Source organism: Eptatretus burgeri, chromosome 11 (genome assembly GCF_056783735.1).
Source record: "Eptatretus burgeri isolate ZD-2024b chromosome 11, Ebu_testis_v1, whole genome shotgun sequence".
NCBI lineage: Eukaryota > Metazoa > Chordata > Myxini > Myxiniformes > Myxinidae > Eptatretus > Eptatretus burgeri.
The window spans coordinates 87,016,690-87,030,849 of NC_140971.1; the positions used below are offsets into that span (position 1 = coordinate 87,016,690).

The following is a 14,160-nucleotide window of genomic DNA, read 5'->3' on the forward strand; positions in this document are numbered from 1 at the left end:
AAAATCTATATATTAATACTGAAGGACCAATTTTGTGCTCCTCCTCGCGGTCGCGTCAAGTTTTTCTCGGTACTCTGACCTGGACTGAAAGAAACTTCGTATCTGTAAGAGTGCATCGCACATAGTGACAATAGTTAATTTTCAACTCTGAAGCAGAATAAACACTTTTTGTTTTACATTCGTTTACATGGCGACGTGTGACCTCACCGCTGAGAGGCGTCAGGACGTCATGACATCATCGGTCATTTGCTGACGTCATTACGTCTATCGTCGACAGACCGTTACCGCAGAGAGGTGTAATTCCACTCCTCGAAAATAGCGTCTGCAATGTAAAACCCTCTTCTGCACATGCTAACTACCTCAGAATGTGAATTTGACACAAAAAATGTAACAAGAAACATTGTATCTTCTATATATTAATACTGAAGGACCAATTTTGTACTCCTTGCGGTCACGTCACGTTTTTCTCGGTACTGTGACCTGGACTGAAAGAAACTTCGTATCTGTAAGAGTGCATCGCACATCGTGGAAATAGTCAACTTTCAACTCTGAAGCAGAATAAAAACTGTTCGTTGAGACGGGGGCGAGGAGTGAAGAGGCGGGGGCGGGGGATGAAGAGACAGAGGCAGGGAGTGAAGAGACGGGGGGCAAGGTAAGCAATTTTTTGGGCGGGGGAAGGAAATTGATAGCGGGACACGGGGGGGAGAAATGGGGCGGAGATGAGTGGGCGGGGACTGGGGTGAATTAGGCGGTGTTGAGTGTGAGGGGGTGGACAGGGGGCGGGGGCCTGGGGGCAAGTGGGGCGGGAATCAAGAGACGGGGGGCGGGGGTAAGCAAATTGAAGGTGGGGGGTGGGAGGCAGGGGGAATGGGGCAGAGGCGGGGGATGAGTAGGCGGGGGTAAGCACGCCCTGTCCAGTCCATGTCCCTCTAGTGTGGGTGAGCTGGTGAGGGTGGTTTAATGAACGGAATCCGTCTGTGACAGGGTTTCGGCTAGTATTAATTATTAGACGAGTCTTTTAAAAACGATAAATGTATAAACAGGCGAGCATTGGGTGGCTTTGACACCAACTCTCTGGTTATTCCTTGTGACTGTGGTTGGATCAAAATTGGCCGAACATCGGTAAGTAACGTCGATTTTACTGATGTTGGACCAACTTTTGAAATCCTCTTGCGACCATTACAACCTTTGTCAATGTTGGGTCAATGTCAGTGTACTAGCTGGGATTTTTGGGTTTGCACAAAACTGATGCAGTGAATAGATCTGTACGGAGAAATGCCATCATTGACCAACCCGACTGAAAAAGGGGTAAATGGTCATAAAAAAATTTGTTGTTGCGACATCCTCACTGAAGAAGAATCAGAGATAAAATTTAAGACTCTTACAATGTTTGTCATGGCAGCTGATGAGATTTTTAAAAATCAGATCTAATGAGATCCAGGTGGTTATTCCCACCAAAGGTGAAGGAGGTTATGTTTTCACCCCTCTCTGTCTGTTTGTCTGTCTCTTTGTGTGCAGGATATCTCAAAAAGTTGTGGACAGATTCAGACAAAACTTGGTGGACACGTTGGGTGTGTAACAAGGAAGAAATGATTCAATTTTGGTGAAGATCAGAATCTGGATCAGGATCTGATAAATTTTTTTAAGTGATTCTTCACCATTGAGAGATAGGGCTAAACCAATATATAAAGCACGATATCTCAAAAAGTTGTGAACGGATTTGCATGAATCTTGGTGGACAGGTTTGGTATGGGACAAGGACAAATGGATTCGATTTTGGTGAAGATCCGAATCCAGATCCGGATACGAGAATTATTTAATATCTAAAGTGATTCTTCAAAATTGAGAGAATGAGCCAAAAACTATATATATATATATATATATATATATATATATATATATATATATATATATATATATATATATATATATATATATATATATATATATATATATATATACCGTGATATTTCAAAAATGTATTGGTCCCGATATGTTCTCGTGGATCAGGAATTGCGTGGTGGAGGCATGCACTCCACAGAGTGCCCTTTTAGTCAGAAGAAGAAACATCATGGACTCCTTTTGAGATGAAACTTTTCAATGAGTGTTGGTTGCTTTCAGACTAAATGTGATGCTTCCTCTTCTTCTCTACTTCCCCATAGCAAGGAAGAAGCAGACCCTGAATCTCATCTTCCTGAAGCAACCTTCCAATGATATGGTGGGCCATTGATCCCAAGGCCTCAAGAGGGACAAGAAGGGATGCAGCAGCAGCAGCAGCAGAAGCTTCCATACTAAATGTGATGCCTCCTCTTCCTCTCCACATAATGACCAATGTGTTTACGTTAAGGAAAATACACAGGCTTTTCTAGAATACAGTCTGATGCACCAGATTTTCATGGATCCATCTGTTCTGTTTCAGGGTCACAAGGGAGCAAAAAGAAAAGGAGGAATTCATGAATATACATAACCTTTCCCTCCCCTCCTTCCACCATACAAAATGGCACCTTTCTCATCTCAAACCCTTCTCTTCTGGGTTCCCAACAGCCTTCCACTCCATTCCAACATTTTTTTGCATCTCCATCTCACTGGCATCACTTTCCACTTGCCCCGACTCCTAACTCGACAGGCCATTGGCAGGTCGGTTGTGGTTCAGACTTCCATTAGTGGTCACAAATTGTTTCACGGTGATGAAAGAAGCAGAGCATATATAGCCACCTGGGTTTAAACAGGTAGAAGCAGAGAAACAAGAAATACGGGGGGAAAAACAACTAAGGAATATTGGGACTCAAGCAGGTGATGAGCAAAGCAACTGAACACGTGAAGGAAAGACAAGTTGGAACAGCACACTTAAAATGGGCTTTGACGGGTGATTAAGGCAGGGAACGGGCACGACCCACAACAGAGTTCGAGAAACGTGCAAATCTCACCAAGGTTGATGAATACCTGATAAATTGCAAAATCAAGCATGTGGGCATATTGTACGAATAAAATGAAATCACGCGGCTGAAGATTGCCTAGAATTGAATTTATTCTTTTCAATATTCAGTAAAAGCAATCTGGAGAGCGTGCCGCGCAGCTCTCGAGTCACCCAACTCATTGTCGTCAAAGCTGCTTCTGACAATCAATACTTCACAATTAAACTCCCACCTGGTTACAGATCCCACTACATAACTGAACAGCCTGATCAGATAATTTGATTCAAACATGGCGGCCATTGTGGAGGTAGTCCGTAACCTTCCTTTGTTCATTTTGATATTCATTAATTGCGAGCTCAATAATTATAAAGCATAGCCTAGGTTACATAAATGATATACAAAACCCCATAATCTTCCAACGCACCCTTTATCCCACTCTGCCATATTACCCACCCGTATAACCAATGCACTCATTACCAGCTCATTGACTTTCAGATTTTGACACTTAGTAAAATTGCACGGTGGAGAAATGGCAGCTTCAAAAGTGTTGATGGCATCAATTTCAGATAAAAATAATAATAAGCCAGCATCCTGAATGAATACTTAGAGAATGGATGGTGGAAATATACACCGTGGACTTCTCAAGGTGCAGGAGTACCGAGAGCGGCCATTTTGTTCACGCGCTAATTTGTATATAAGACCGGCAGTAGCAATTGCAATCAATACTCATCCTTTGGTAGCACCACTTAGCGGGCACAAATTTACGACCATGCACCTTATTCAATTATTCAGCTCTGCGAGCGACAGGTTTGCCTGCTTTTCTCACATGGAATTTCAATTATTTCAAGCCATTCACATGTGACGGCCTAACATTTCGCAAACTAGGTGTCAGTCGTAAAGACACGAATCTGAGCATAATGCAGAGTTCAAAGCTCAGTGGGAGGAGGTCTGGGAGGTCGATGGCAGGCAGTTTCAATCAATACTGCTGCTTTATTTCAAGTCATTGGCAGTGGCATGTCAATAAGCAGCTGGCCTTGGCCTCTACTTACACTGAGAAACCCAAACTGTGTGTGCCGTGACATCATCGCCGGACTTTGCCATTATTGCACCAAATTACACTTGGTTGATTGATCTGTTGAAAACGGTATTACATGTAAAAGAGTACGTGGAGTTATGGAGTCAGTGTTGTCCAGAAGATGATGTTCAACACCACAAACTGTTTTGGCAGGGAATTTTGTGGTGTATTTTGGAGTGTGCATTGGAATATGACTCCCATTGCTTTCTCTATGCGCCAAGTATTTCTGCAATGATTCTGATGTGTACAGGATTGTGAATATGACGAGTGGATATCTTCATGTCAATCCTTCTTAAAGTGTCAGGTGTGTACGTGTGTATGTGTGTACGTGTGTGTATATATGTGTGTGTGTGTGTGTGTGTGTGTGTGTGTGTGTGTGTGTGTGTGTGTGTGTGTGTGTGTGTGTGTGTGTTTCGCAAATGTCAACAAGAAAAAGAGCAATCAGAGATTGCAGTCCCTTGCCAGGATTTGTTTTGTGTGGCGTTTGTGTACTGGTGTGTTACATACTTAATAGGAGACATAATTATAAGTGTCGCTTTATAACTGCTGGCAATGATGACCAGATATCAAGATGTTCCACTTTGATGCAACCCCGCTTTGATCGGACACCTGACGCTGACCCATGATGTTTTTTTTATTTTATTATTCAATTGAATTTAGAATGGGATTCAAATAAATTCAATTGAAATCAAATGGAAGATCAAATAGGTGAAGTCCTGCATTGGAGAAATCAGAAGGAACCCGAACAAGCAAAAAGCAAAGATGAAGTCATCAGGAGGAACCTGGATAGGATTCCAATTTCAGCTGCCACTTTTCTACTCTCAAACCCATCAAGGCACAGCCAAGTGAGCCTTTTTCAAAAAAATTATAATAAACAAAAAAAGAAAAGAAAAAAAAGGACCCATATCAAAAAAATAAATAATTCTGGCTGCCAGACCAAGTGTCCAAACAAGTTGAAATTTAAAACATGTATTCCCCATTATTACGAGATCATAAATCTGAAGTTTCACGTCGATTGATTGAGCAGTTCCAGAGAAAACATTATTTCATATTTTCTTCAGTCCAATATGGCTGCCAATAAACTGCCAAATATGATAGTCCAAACTATCAATTAATCCTGAACAAAGTTGTACACCCAAGGCTTGGGGAACACTTGTGTGAAGTTTCCCCTTGATTTGTCCAGCCATTCTGGAAAAGAAGATTTTTTATAGGTTTCCATTTTAGGGTATATCCAATATGGCTGCCAAACCATGTGACCTATCACATCAAATGTGTGAACTTTTTGTTCCTCATGGATAGGTGGTCATACGTGTAAAGTTTCACCTGAATCTGTTCAGCCACTTCAGAGAAGAAGATTTTTGAAGGTATTTTATATTAAAAAAAAAAATACGGCTGCCGAATCACATGACCGACGACATCATCCAAAAATTTTCTGTGGACCATTTTATCCCGAGATGACCCTCAAAAAATTCCATGCTGATCAGATGTAGCGTTCTACATATGCAATTATCACGTCATAACGAAGTGACATGACGACATGAAAAAAAATCACACTTATTCCCCATGAGGAGTACTTGCCGTGTGCCAAGTTTCAATTTTTTCCTTGTTGCAATTTCAGAGATACAGAGGTTCAAAGTTTTTTCCGTTTTTCCAACATGGCTGCCACACCATGTGACCTATGATGTCAGAATTATCAATAAAACATTCTACCTGAGTCGTCGCTCCGATGTTGAAAGTTTTCTCTCAATCCGACAAGCGGTTGCAGAGAAAAACGGTAGAGTTCAGCGCGGACAAACAAACAAACAAGAAGACGTCGTGCAGAACGCGATACTTACAAATCCCGAAAACAAGTTTTACCTCAAAAATAATTGGCTCGTTGAATTCAGTGACCAAATATGAAACTCCGCTTCAAATTTCAAGTGAATCGGATGAAAATTGACAATTTTAGAAATCCGGCCTATGTTAACCTTTTGGCCTATGTTGACCGATTGGCCTATGTTAACCTTTTGGCCTATGTTGACCTTTTGGCCTATGTTGACCTGTTGGCCTATGTTGACCTGTTGGCCTATGTTGACCTTTTGGCCTATGTTGACCTGTTGGCCTATGTTAACCTTTTGGCCTATGTTGACCATTTGGTCTATGTTAACCTTTTGGCCTATGTTGACCATTTGGTCGATGTTGACCTCAAAAATAATTGGCTCGTTGAATTCAGTGACCAAATATGAAACTCCGCTTCAAATTTCAAGTGAATCGGATGAAAATTGACAATTTTAGAAATCTGGCCTATGTTAACCTTTTGGCCTATGTTGACCTTTGGCCTATGTTAACCTTTTGGCCCATGTTAACCTTTTGGCCTATGTTGACCATTTGGTCTATGTTAACCTTTTGGCCGATGTTGACCATTTGGTCTGTGTTGACCTCAAAAATGATTGGCTCGTTGAATTGAATGACCAAATATGAAACTCCGCTTCAAATTTCAAGTGAATCGGATGAAAATTGACAATTTTAGAAATCCGACATATGTTAACCTTTTGGCCTATGTTAACCTTTTGGCCTATGTTGACCTTTTGGCCTATGTTGACCTTTTGGTGTATGTTGACCTGAAAAATAATTGGCTGGTTTAATTGAGTGACCTGAAATATAAATCCTCTTCAAATTTCTGATGAAAATTGAGGATGTTATCAATACCAACTTAGTTGTTGACCTTTGGCCTATGTTGACCTTTTGACCTCAAAAACAGACTTCTTCCTTCTGACAAACTCTACCATGTGGTGAAGTTTTATGAAGATCGGTTCAAAATTGTGACCTGCAGACGATAAACAGACAGACAGACATAGAATAACAAAATCGACTCAACACTATACTTGAGAAATTTTCGATTTTGCAAGTGAAGAAAAGACCCGAATGCAATACCGTCTCCTTCGGCGAGGGTAATAACACCACTTCACAAAATCACTCGTACAAAGAATGTGTGACAGCCGTACGTGTACGTGTGGACCACATGACCGAGAGTTGTTCATTAATCCTGTTTATGTCCATTGTTATATCATTATCACTGCATCATTCAGAATTATCCAGACACTGTGTCAGTCAAATAATGCTGACTTCTGCTTCTTCTTCTTCTTCTTCTTCTTCTTCTTCTTCTTCTTCTTCTTCTTCTTCTTCTTCTTCTTCTTGGAATCGGAACCGAATCTTCTTCAAATTTTTATTTGAAAAGTGTCTGTTTGTCTCATTGAACTGCATACAAGGCTGGAAAGATGATGAGTGGTGAGAATTTGTATCCACCAAGTGCCATCTTGGGAGGCCCACTCGTAGCAGATATATTTTGACTCGTGAGATGAATTCTAAGGAGATCTTGAATATTGAATGTTAATTTTGAGTTGAAAGTCAAAGTCGATGTGAACAATTTCTCGAACAAACAGCGCAGTGTGGGCCATGGTGAATCGTTCACTGGGCCGAGCAACATTGCGGCGTGTGCGTAGAGAAGGGCTGTGCGGTGGCGCCACAATGGCGTACATGCAACGTGAATAGCCATAATCCTTCCAGTCTTGTATACAGTTCAAGGGTTTGTTTTCGTTTGTTTGACTTCGATGCACTCCAGAACGACTGGACGAATGACTTGAAAACTGGAGGTTGAACTTGATCGGTGCACGGGAGGGTTCTATAGGGATGAAACAATTCATTCTCTCAGAAGTGGGAACACTTGGGAGTGGGAGCATTGTTGGGTAAACTAAGAAAAGGGTCAACATCTTTGCTCCATTTGTCATAGGGTGAGGAATTGGTTCAAGAGCATCAGTCATGTATGTTGGGTGGGTCTATCACAGGTGCACGTGGTAGTGGGGTTGTGGGAGACATGGGCTGTGTGGTAGGTGTGGATGGCATGAGGGGAAGGGGAAGGTGTGGGCGATGAGGGGAGTGCAGAGTGTGCTGTTGGCATTGGAGGTGCAGAGGCGATGTACGACTGACTATGTGATGGGTGACATCACCAGTCTTGGTGTGGTGGGTGTGGGGTAAGAGTGTGAGTGAAGGAGGGGTGGTGGGCTGTGTGAGTGGGAGTACTGTGGTTGAGGGATTTTCCAACAAGGGTAATGGCATTTGGGTTGTGGTTGGTGTGGTTAGTGCGGCCAGCGTTCAGAGTGCTGAGGTGTAGGAAGTGATTGGAGTGCTCTGAGTGTGCATGAGGATTGTAGAGCGGATGATGGGGGCAGTGATGCATGTGTGCATGACGATGGGCGTCGGTGGGGGGGGGTGGGAGGGGGAGGGTGTCCAGGGAGTCGGGAATGAGGGCATTGGTATGGGGCCTCCCCATCTTGTTACAAGGATACAAAAATAGTTTTGTGCTGTTTTAGAGTGGTGGGCATAGACAATAATGCGGCGGTAACGATGCGAGGAGTGTCCGTTCGAAACATTTTAAGAGGAGGTATGAGTTGTTTTGTGTCGTGCCAAGACTCGTAGAGAAGCTCGAAAACAGAATGGATCAGGATGTGTGAGAGAGAGAGAGAGAGAGAGAGAGAGAGAGAGAGAGAGAGAGAGAGAGAGAGAGAGAGAGAGAGAGAGAGAGAGAGAGAGACAGACAGACAGGGAGAGAGAGACAGACAGACAGACAGACAGAGAGAGAGAGAGAGAGAGAGAGAGAGAGAGAGAGAGAGAGAGAGAGAGAGAGAGAGAGAGAGAGAGAGAGACAGACAGGGAGAGAGAGAGAGAGAGAGAGAGAGAGAGAGAGAGAGAGAGAGAGAGAGAGAGAGAGAGAGTGAGAGAGAGAGAGAGAGAGAGAGAGACAGACAGACAGAGAGAGAGAGACAGACAGAGAGAGACACACCAATGGCAGCCTTGAGGGACAAAATAGAGGGAGACTTGGAGAAATAAGGGATGTGGGGAAGAATGAGGACAAGAGAAGGATACAGGAAATCGAGGATGGGGAAATATGACAACACTGAGGAGCATGAAAGGAGAACTTTTCGGATCGATAAAGAAAGCAGAATGAGACATGCGGCATCAGAACAGAGACACAATTGGCACGCCCACTAGCCGAGGACTTAGCACGTAGGCCAGACACTGAGAGGGGCACAAATCTGACAATACACCATAATAAGGGACTGTTAAACATGGAAAATTGGACGAAAACCCAACCAACAACACAAGGACGGTAAATAACAGAAAGATGCGACGGATCTGGTCTGGAAAACTTAGCTTTGATGAACTGGAATTAGACACTGCATGAGCCAACGTCCAATGCACTTGATGCACAAATTTGAATAATTTCAAAGTAATTAAAGGTAGTCAGCATGGATTTAGATCCGGTGAAATAAATATATTGAAGTTCTATGTGGCAGTTTCTGACTGGGTTTATGAGTGAAGTCCAGCTGATGTAGTTCATCGAGACTTTCAGAAAGCCTTGATGGGTTCCCACATAGAAGGCCTTTCGCTCAGGTGAGGACTTGTGGAGTGGCTGGTCGAGTAGCCAAATGGATTGGAAACTGACTTAGTGACAGGAAGCAAAGAGTGACTGTGAACACGAGGATAGCCACCTGGGAGGATGTAAGTAGTGGAACCCCAGGGATCAGTTCTTGAGCCGTTATTAATCACAATATACATCAACGATTCGGACCATGTGGTTGGGCAGGAGGTTATGCAAATTTGCAGATTACATTAAGCTTGGAAGGTAAGGAAGAAAGCAAAGAGGGGAGTGATTGGATTCAGGAAAGTCTAGATTCCTTCATAGATTTGGCAAAAGATTGGCAGATGCAGTTCAACATATAGAAATGTACGGTGCTGGGGGATGGGTAAGAATAATGAAAATAGGGATTGCATATTGCAAGGGGGCAATCTTAGAGTGTGTGACACAATTAAATTATCTTGGGGGGAATGGAAATAAATGCAGGAGGTAAACAGAAAGTACAGTTCCAGTTCCAGGCGGCCATAGATAAAGCTGTTGTAATCGTTGCGGAATAACTTGTAAATCAAGAGGTAGTTTTAAGACTGTAGAGAGAACTCACCTGGAATATTGTGTTCAGTTTTAGCCCCGCATTTGAGACAGGGCACAACTGCCATATAAAGGGTCTAACAACGAGCAACTATATTGATTCCTGAACTATCTCGACTTGACTATGCCAATGAGGAATGTTTGAAGGAGATTGGACACTGTTAATTACAAAAGAGGCGATACAAGGGAATATGATGGAGATGTTTAACATAATGAAGGGTATCAAGCGGATAAGTGTGGAAAAGATTTTCAGCAGAATGGACACTGAGTGATAGGACCAGAGGCTAGAGTTTGAGAGTGACATTAAGGCAGGGTTTTTTTTTTTAACTCAAAAGGTAGTTAAGGTATAGAATGGTCTCCCTGGAGATTGATGACAACTGAAATTGTTGAGGGCTTTAAACTGCAGTTGGAGAGGTACTTGGAAGCATTGAGGACAGAGAGATTACATGGATATTGGCGGAAATGCGTGGACATGATGGACTGGATGGCATCCTTTGGCTGACTTCCTCGTATTGAGAGAACTGAAGCACTGGACGGAATAGGTCCATTGTGGTTGTGGTTGAACTGAAGCACAAAATTGTGGTTGTACTTAGGGTATGCACGGGAGAGTTTTAGGCAATTAAAAAAGAAAATTAATAGCCTCGGGGCTTCGGTGTGAGGGGAAGACCCCAATTCTCTCGATGTAAATATGAACGGCATCGCACTACTCCCTGTAGAAAGGGGGGGGGTACTACAAGTCACATGAACATACCACAATTCTGGGGGAATAATCCCATCTGTAAAGACAGGTTCTTCGTTAGTCTTGTTACATTACATGGTTTAACCCAAACTGAAATGGGAGATTTTGAGCTCTTCCTGAGTGGGTGAGTGTGTGTGTGTGTGTGGGAGGGGGGAGGGGGGAGGGGCGTTACTTAGCTCCCCCCCCCCCCAGATCTGAAATGAACACGATGGTGAAATAAATTTGTTCATAATACGTAAATTTAACTAATTATGGGCAGGAGCTATCTGGCACTGTGGTGGCAGGGGAGGAGGTGTGATACCCAACGCTGCCCATAAGGGGGAGATACCTGGTGCTGCCTGGCTGGGTGAGCTTTTCCTGGCGGGTCGTGTTTGACATGTTGGACATTGAAAAGCTGTGGAGTTATTGGCCTCATGGTGGTTACCTTTTACCTGCTGGTCGGCGGTAGCACTGCTTGACCCCACATCCCAATATACACTTTATAGTGGCCTTTGGTGGTGTCTAAACAAATGTCAAAGTCAACATCTGGAAGTTTCAAACCTTTCCCAGATAGTGAAGTACCTACACCTAAAATTTGGGATCTATATCCGCGATGGTTTGGCCGTAAAATGTATAAATGCACAAATACACACAAACACTTGAAAATATTTACAAGATTACCCAATTAATTCTGCAAAATGCTAATTTTATGCATTTTTCAGGGAAAGCTACAATTTTGGTTATTGCATACACGTTATTAGATGAAAAGCGTACGATGTTAATAAAAAAAGTGTTTCTGAAGCTGGAAAACATGATGTTCAATGGTCCGACGTACACGTGCAATAATTGCAGTTTACGGAGCACATGTGACTCTTAATTATCATGTGACACCAGAACGGGAAGTCCGATTTGGACATATTCACCATCAAAACGTGCATAAGACTCTCGGGAAGAAAGTGATGAATTGACAATTCTTAAATTCCCGGCGGTTGCGAAAATATCGTGGAAAATGTCGAGGGGGGCACAATGTGCCTGGCAGCGCAGTTGGGGTTCAAGTGAAACATTCCATTATCTGTAATGAATGTAAAATTATTGTGGGAATGGAACTGCGCTGCACAGTACAGTGTATTTGGCCGATGTTTATTCACATTTTGTGCCAGTATTTTTTTTTTAATGTATTTTATTAAACACCAAACTGAGATCCAAAATCAAGACCGCTGTAACATAAGCAACTAGAAGGGAACTCGGTAGAGCGCATACCTCCGCCACGTAATGCCTGACCAACGAGAACATATCGCGCCCAATACATTTTTGAAATATCATGCCATACAGTGATATATATATATATATATATATATATATATATATATATATATATATATATATATATATATATACATACATATATATCTCAATGGTGAAGAATCACTTTGAAAATTAAATAATTATCGTATCCAGATCCGGATTCGGATCTTCACCAAAATCGAATCAATTCGTCCTTGCGACACACCCAATGTGTCCACCAAGTTTCGTCCAAATCCGTCCCCAACTTTTTGAGATATCGCGCTATATATCGTTTTTGGCCTTCTCTCTCAATGGTGAAGAATCACTGAAAAAATTCGAGTAGTCAAATCCAGGTCTTCACGAAAATATAATCAGTTCGTCCTCATCACACACACAACCTGACCACAAAATTTCATCCGGATCCATGCACAACTTTTTGAGATATCCTGCAAACAGACAAACAGACAGACAGAAAGCGGTGAAAACATAACCTCCTTCACCTTCGGTGGTCGAGGTAGCAATGCCGTTTTTCCTTTGTCATGCATACGAACGTCGATGTAATCATGTATACCACAAGCTGTGCTGGGTACGATGGAGTTGTGGACCGAAAAGCGAGTCTGACTGCTCGGCACTACTCAAAAGGGTTGTGGCACATGAGGCATGGCACCTCATCGTGGCGTGAACGGCATGCAGGACTGCACTTGCAGTTAGTACGGTCGGTGTCCAAGCAAAATAAATACAATTTTTGAGTTTCACATCAGATGTCTATTAATGTGCTGCACTTTCAAAAAAAAATTATCCTCCCCATGTTCCTTGGTGTGAAGTACTATTTCCATATGCCAAGGTATCAATATGCGACAGAAACTTGAGCGACTCATGAAAAGACCACGTATGGCGATTAGTTAATGCCGCTTTTGTTATGTGGCACACACCATGACCTCAATAATGACATCCTCAAACATTCTGGGCCCGCTCCAATTCGAATTCCAAACACACGCCGCTTTTTGAAGTTGACCTTCACCCTGGCTTTGAGGGCATTTCATTGCGCAGCTCTTTTCTTTTCCTTCCATATTTCGCTATTCAACACGAGTGAGACTTCCGTTTGAATCATCAGCAATGATTGCGTTATTTGGGGTTTAACAGAACGCTGAATGTAGTTCCTTATTAACCATGTGCAGTTGAACGATACAAATGTTAATGTTGACAAGAAGATACTACATTTGCGTACAATGAAATTACTGATCTGATCTGATCTCGGACACAATGTACACTATTTCCTGGAGCCTTGATCATTGGACTGCAGTGATGGCTACAGGCCACAAATGGTTCTAAAGAAGCGAGGTGGTTAACCCTGAATATGACTCCAAGTCGGAGAATATATTGCACAAGCTTAAACATCAATTAATGGAAGCATGCTCCACAATGTAAGACCCTTGCTAGGACTGCACCAGAGGACAAAGAGATCAGCTCACCACCAATGTAAGAGTGTTCTGCCGTAAACCACTTTTACCCAAAGAACAAAAAATAATTTACAACAGAATTGCCTTATCTTTTGTGATCTGAATTTCTTGTTGTTAATTTATCTAAAATCGTTTGCAGCATCTCCCTGAAGACCTCAAAGCTCACCGAAAGGTTTTCCTAATGACGGAGATCCCTTGAGAAAAGCCACAACCACCAGTTGCCATGCAACCCCACGCCACGGGCCAAGGAGGAAAAGTGAACCCCGGGAGACAGACAGAGGTGCTGAAGGACCTTGGAACAAGGTACTTGGAGCCTACTAAGCGGATAAAGCTGCTGTCAGCATGAGGCCCGATGCATATGCATGGCGCATGTCTCCTTCGTACACATTTGTTCTGACGGGCTGTCTGGATGTGCGGATGTGGTTGTTGGTGATGGCGGAAAATGGTGAGGGGGGTGGAGGTGGAGGCTGTTAAGGTTGAAGTTTTCTTTGCTCCTTGTGTGCATAGAAATTGCTTTCATTAGTGCCATTTTGGAAGTGTTTCAGCACTGCTCATCAGTGCGCTGCCGGGCCTGGCGCATCCAGTAAATCGTAAATGTCAGCCAATGTCTGCCCTGACTGCTTATCAAGAAGAGAGCGTGTCACGAGATGGAAGCTCAGGCCGAGCACCGTCGGTGATCTTCAACATAGCGAAATTTTCGCTTTAATGGGGAGAAAGTCCGAGCC

The 14,160-nt window shown here is 42.8% G+C and overlaps 1 protein-coding gene across 8 annotated transcripts in view; it reads right to left on the minus strand.

The window, feature by feature from the left end:
- Positions 1–14,160, minus strand: part of LOC147017562 (neogenin-like) — a 491,631-nt gene that overhangs the window by 207,362 nt on the left and 270,109 nt on the right. The window lies entirely within an intron of this gene.